The sequence below is a fragment of the Phyllopteryx taeniolatus genome, chromosome 19 (genome assembly GCF_024500385.1).
Source record: "Phyllopteryx taeniolatus isolate TA_2022b chromosome 19, UOR_Ptae_1.2, whole genome shotgun sequence".
Classification (NCBI taxonomy): domain Eukaryota; kingdom Metazoa; phylum Chordata; class Actinopteri; order Syngnathiformes; family Syngnathidae; genus Phyllopteryx; species Phyllopteryx taeniolatus.
This window is the reverse complement of record NC_084520.1, coordinates 8,223,312-8,229,311: the sequence shown is the minus strand read 5'-3', so window position 1 is coordinate 8,229,311 and position 6,000 is coordinate 8,223,312.

The following is a 6,000-nucleotide window of genomic DNA, read 5'->3' as shown; positions in this document are numbered from 1 at the left end:
ACTGGTTGCCAGCCAATCACAGGGGACATATAGACAAATATAGACAAACAATGTCAGTCTTTTTTGCGGTATTAATTTCCACTACGTAAAAGATGGAGACTCACACAAAGTCAAAACCAACATCACTGATAAAGTGCATTAATCTGCCTTTATAAATTTGCTCAGTTTTGACCGACATTGGCATGTTTTGAGTATTGCAGTTTTGGAGAATCAATGGAGACAACCTGCCTGTGGTTATTTTTTGTTATATTGAAGTATTTGATATGTATTATTATTATTATTATTATTAGTAGTAGTAGTAGTGGTAGTAGTACTCCTGATTATATCACATTACTATTGCAACTATTTATAGATTTTTCTTGTGTTTGTGTGAATTTGTTCATGACGTTTGATGTTGATCTAAAAGTTGAATAACAACAGAAAGTCCCTGCAAGCAATTAGTAGAAAATAGTGAGCACACTTCTCAGTATGATACTGTGGTGTCTTTGGTTGACTGTACTTTTCGTCATGGGTCAAAACGTAGTGAGCAGAGATAAATGCATGTTTACGATTAAACGTCAGACAGAATCTGTTTGTTGGCGGCAGAGCAAAAAAAAAGAGGGTAGGGAACCAGACCCTGCGGGATGTTGCATGAACAAACAAAGGCTGCAGTCAACTCGAAGACGTACAAACTTGTTACTTTTTTCTCACGGACTACTTACCGCACGTACCACTTAAGGAAAATTATGTTGTTCACTGTCAATGTTTTATAGGTCACAACCTCACCTTAATTCCCATTTACATTTGATTAAATACTTTTCAAATCATGACTCACTATTATTGTTTTTATGAATAAAAGCAATTAACATTTTTGTAAAATCAACATTTATGTAAAAGTTCTCGTATTGGATCTCATTATACATATTTGTGTAGATGAATATGTTTTGTTTCATACAAATATATTTATTTTTACGATTGAGTAAATTTCGTGGTTGCTCAAGATCCAAAAGTCCCTCCTTTCCATTAGTGACAACTTGCAAAGTAAACATTTAGCAACTCAGAAAAGGGTTTCTCATTCTTGGGATTGTCATCCTTGTGACACGATGCATTTGGGTTACCTTTCAGCATTTCATATTTATGTTCTATTTTTGTCAAAGGCATCTTCTGTCAGACTGGAAAGATGCCTGGTGTGTGACCTGAGTCCCTTGTAAAAGTATTCACTCCCTTTCGGTTTGTACTCATTTTGGTACATTCCAACCTATGATTGTAACAATTTGGGAGAGAGAGAGAGAGAGAGAGAGAGAGAGAGAGAGAGAGAGAGAGAGAGAAAGAGAGACTGGGATTTTAGGGGGTAAAACTGTAGATTCACATGCCAATTTTCAGTTTTTATTTAAAACAAATATTTTTATGTTTATTATTTCAGTTTGAAACTTTTTTTGTGCATATCCATAAAAAAAAAAAAATAATAATAATGAGAGGTTGTAATCTAACAATAGGTTAAAAAAAAAACAAGGGGGTGAATAATTTTGAAAGCCACTGTAGCTTGTGCATTTTATGTGCTGTGTAATAGGTGGAAGCTTGCAAAATATTATTAGGCACCATAAAGGTGAAAAATAACATTCACCGCTCACCCTCCATCCATCCATCCATTTTCTGAGCCGCTTCTCCTCACTAGGGTCGCGGGCGTGCTGGAGCCTATCCCAGCTGTCATCGGGCAGGAGGCAGGGTACACCCTGAACTGGTTGCCAGCCAATCGCAGGGCACATAGAAACTAACAACCATTCGCACTCACAGTCATGCCTACGGGCAATTTAGAGTCTCCAATTAATGCATGTTTTTGGGATGTGGGAGGAAACCGGAGTGCCCGGAGAAAACCCACGCAGGCACGGGGAGAACATGCAAACTCCACACAGGCGGGGATGGGGATTGAACCCCGCACCTCAGAACTGTGAGGCTGACGCTCTAACCAGTCGGCCACCGTGCCGCCCACCGCTCACCCATCCCAAAAATTCTAACAATCCTGAAAAAACCAGTCACATAGTACACACACACAATAAAAAAAAACCTCACACAAAAACCCCTCTCTTACACACCAAAGAAATACAGACACCACAAAAACATCACACACCCAGAGGAGAACAAAAACAATCTTTGTTCTCTGGCAGGTGCAAGTTTTTGTGTGTGTGAAAGGTTCATTTAGTTACACGGTAGTTAGTGGAAGGAATTTGTTTTGGATGGGTAGAATCCAAATTTGCCCACATGCTGCTAATTTGATCATTTCCTTTGAGTGTTGTCTGTCTTTGTCTTTTTTTTTTTTTTTTTTGCATGACACAAGCATTGTGTTTTCCCAGCAGTGGCTATACATTTACAACGTACACTTAGTGATAGGGTTCTCTATGACTCGGCGGCATTGCACATTCTTATCTGCACACTCTGCCTCTTTCTTTGCACAGAAGAATGTTCTCAAGACTTGTGCATTTTATGTACCGGTAAATATAACAATTGAAAGTGAGAACTCTATCAAATGAAGTGGGTTTTGCTGATTTATTTGATTGATTTCATTTTATGAAAGAACTAGTATTGAACAGATTTTCTTCCTCATGACAAGAAGTACAATAAAGGCAATGCTGTTCCCTTCTCCTTTTGCTTCCTTGTTTGTTTTCTGGGTTGAGACATTAGCAAATGCCAATGAGATGTAAAAAAAAAAAAAAAAACAACATGTTGAGCAGATGGATTTAAACGAAATGAATGCCATGCACCTGCACAGGCACAGACAAAGAGGCAGTTGTGAAAGCAGGACAAATCATGCTAAAATTATGCCATGGGGATTATCCTGGTGGGAAAAATACTTTCAATTACTCCAAAGACTAAAAACTGGATTAACTGTAAATTATAAATTCCCAAACATGAAATAAAATGAAAATGCATTAACTTTTCTTCCAAGTGTTAAAATGTTGTCATTTTCTCAAGATTTGATAAATTTTCTTCCAATTTTGAAACATTATAACATTTATTATTTCTTTATTTTACATTTTTTTTAAATTTTATTTTAAATAGCATTATAATTTTATTTATATGCACTTCTCTTGCCCAAAGTCACCTGCGGAAGTTCTCAGTGACCCTAATGAGGTAAGTGGTATAGAATATGGATTGCTTATATTTATAGAATAGTATATCAGTTTAATATGCTTTTCTTTGATATTTTCCTTGTAATTTATAATTACTATTACTTTCATAAGTGCTTATTTCCTGGTGAAGTCACATAGTTCTTCTACCTTATAGTGTGGCATGTGCCATCTATTTAATAGCTGAAGTAACCTAATATTTGTCACAAATATTGAAAATGTCAAAAAAAAAGTCAGATTGAGAGACAGGAATGTACGTTACTGTTTTGGAGTGGATTCAACACACAGCATTTTTTAGTGAGAAACACTAACCATGAACAATAATGGGCATCGGCATTTGTATGGTAAATCAAATTGAATGAATGGCACGGTAAGGCTTTTTCCATTGACTCTTATACAAGTGCTGTTGAAAAGAAATGAATCTGTGTATTCCCGCATTGCTCATGCACTGATGTATGACACTTACGGTGTGACTAAACACTGCTTAGCATGTAGCCTTAAGTGCTGCTCATTAACCATGTAAGCAAGCAAGTTCATATGGCTGTACAGGATGGAAAAAATATTGGCGTAACTGTACATTGTATTTGCGTTATAGTCAGGAAAGGGACACTTGAAGCTCGTCATCTTTCGTTGATCTTATATGAAGTGTCCCTCAGCTAGAAAGATTCCATTTATTTGTGTTCATCCATGTGGGAAATTACACATTTCCTTATATGAACTACATTGCTGTAATGTTCACGCTGTATGGTTTTTATGTAACACCATCGTCACCGGGGCCCGCTTGAGCGTTGCGTGCTTACAGCAATGCATGGCGAAAACACATTGAACATGTTGTGTTGTGACACTGTATTTTGCTCTGCTTTTTTCATTCAAAATAATACAAATTCCTCTTATTTGCATCACCTGCTTTATCGCTCTAATCCGCCAAGGGCCAATTTAACTCACATTATATTATCAATGTGACTATTTCTATAACTAATCAGACCTCAAATTCACCCACAATAACATCAGCATTTTTATGTCCTCGGATTGGTTTGTCACAGCAAAACTTGTAACAGCCAACTTTAACTAACAAAAGAGATCTGTAGCTATCTGCACACATTATTACACTTAATAATCAGCATTTGTAGTCTGTATGATGTAGTTGTTTTTTTTACGAACTCCTTCAGATGATGTACATGACATTTGCATAATGGTATATTGTATATATATTTTTTTAATTAATTGCAACAGGATAGTGGTTGTATTAAAAGGTGTTGTAAGTTGGGTAAGTCCACACCTGAAGGGCCAGGTGACAAATGCATGACCCGTCACTGTCCAGGTGAGCGGTTGTGTTTGTTTTGCATTGTGCTGCCTTTCCTTGCGCTTCCTGGTGAGCTATCACACACACACACACACACACACACACACACACACACACACACACACACACACACACACACACACACACACACACACACACACACACACACACACACACACACACACACACACACACACACACACACACACAAAAGTCATGTGCCCCTTGCTCAATGTGGGAAACCTCACGTGGCTCTTAAACTCAGGTGTTGACATCTACTCTGGAGACACACAAAGCTGGCAGGACACTACTGACCTGTAACACTGATGCCGTCTGACAGATTGATGCTGTGTGTGTTGCTTTGTGTTAAACAGAAGAAATCCTGGCATCACTTCATACAGGAACTACACGCTCACATCTGATAAATGGTTGAGATCAGCCACTCGAGAGTTGGACTTTTTCATAGCGTCTTTGAAGAGGCACCTGCTACGCGCACACACGTGCACAAATGAACGCACACTGAGCTCTCCGCACCAGTTGCTGATAAGGAATATTGCTGCCACAGGACAAGTGTGGAGTGACTGCACGTGTATAATTCAGTAATGCAGTCGGGAATCCAGGAATCCTTCAAGTAATTGTAGAAATAAAAACAACTGACTGGGAGGGACAACGCCACATTCAGCTACTGTACAAGCGCAAATCAGTATATACATATAGAGTACAAGGTTTAAATGAGCATATAAATCAAAATGCAGCTTTATAGCAACATTTAAGGATTTGGATTCAGTTTGTATCCGCACTAATTTTATACCTTTATTGATAACCGCACTCTGTATATGCTTAAATTCCTATCATGTTACTGTTTTTTTTTCTCTCTTCATATGGCATTTTGGAGCCCAGCATGTTACTGTTGAGTGATGGCGAGGCTTCAAAGCAATATGATTTATGATGTCCGAAAGAAATCTTGTGAGACTTCAGCTCACTGGGCATCGAAAGCAAGGTGGGCAAAGCAAAGGCGTTTTCTGGACTCTTTTTTGGGGGTGCTCAAGCACTCCTAAATTGAATCCCTAAAATTTGAGAGATTATTATTATTGTAATTATTATTATTTTACGGTATGTCCTGTATTTTAAGCAAAATAGAAAGGTGTATAACCATACAGTACTTGGTATCGTCAAAAATGGTTTGTCCCACCCAAACCCGTCCCACCTTTCCTGAATGGGCTCTGAGCGCACTACCTGCACAGGGCAATAGCTGCCCTCCAGTGATATGCAGTCGTGGTGCAAGTACCTGGCTTAAACCAGGATATGTGGAACATTTATTTATTTCTACCCCTCAATACCCACACACTATTATCATTACCATTCCTCATTTGTGTTGCATTTAATCAAAGCTCAAGGTTTATGTTGTTAGGTAGGAGTTAGCTGATGTTTTTTTTTTTCCAGCTCAGAAACATTTCAGGTGGGTCAGAGACAGCACCACTTTCCTCTTTTCAATTAGAATGACTGTCGTGTCATGTGCATAGGTTATTATTAAAGCCAAGGTGCTACAGCCAAGCTAACTGACTGGATGTCCATTAACATTATAACTCCTAT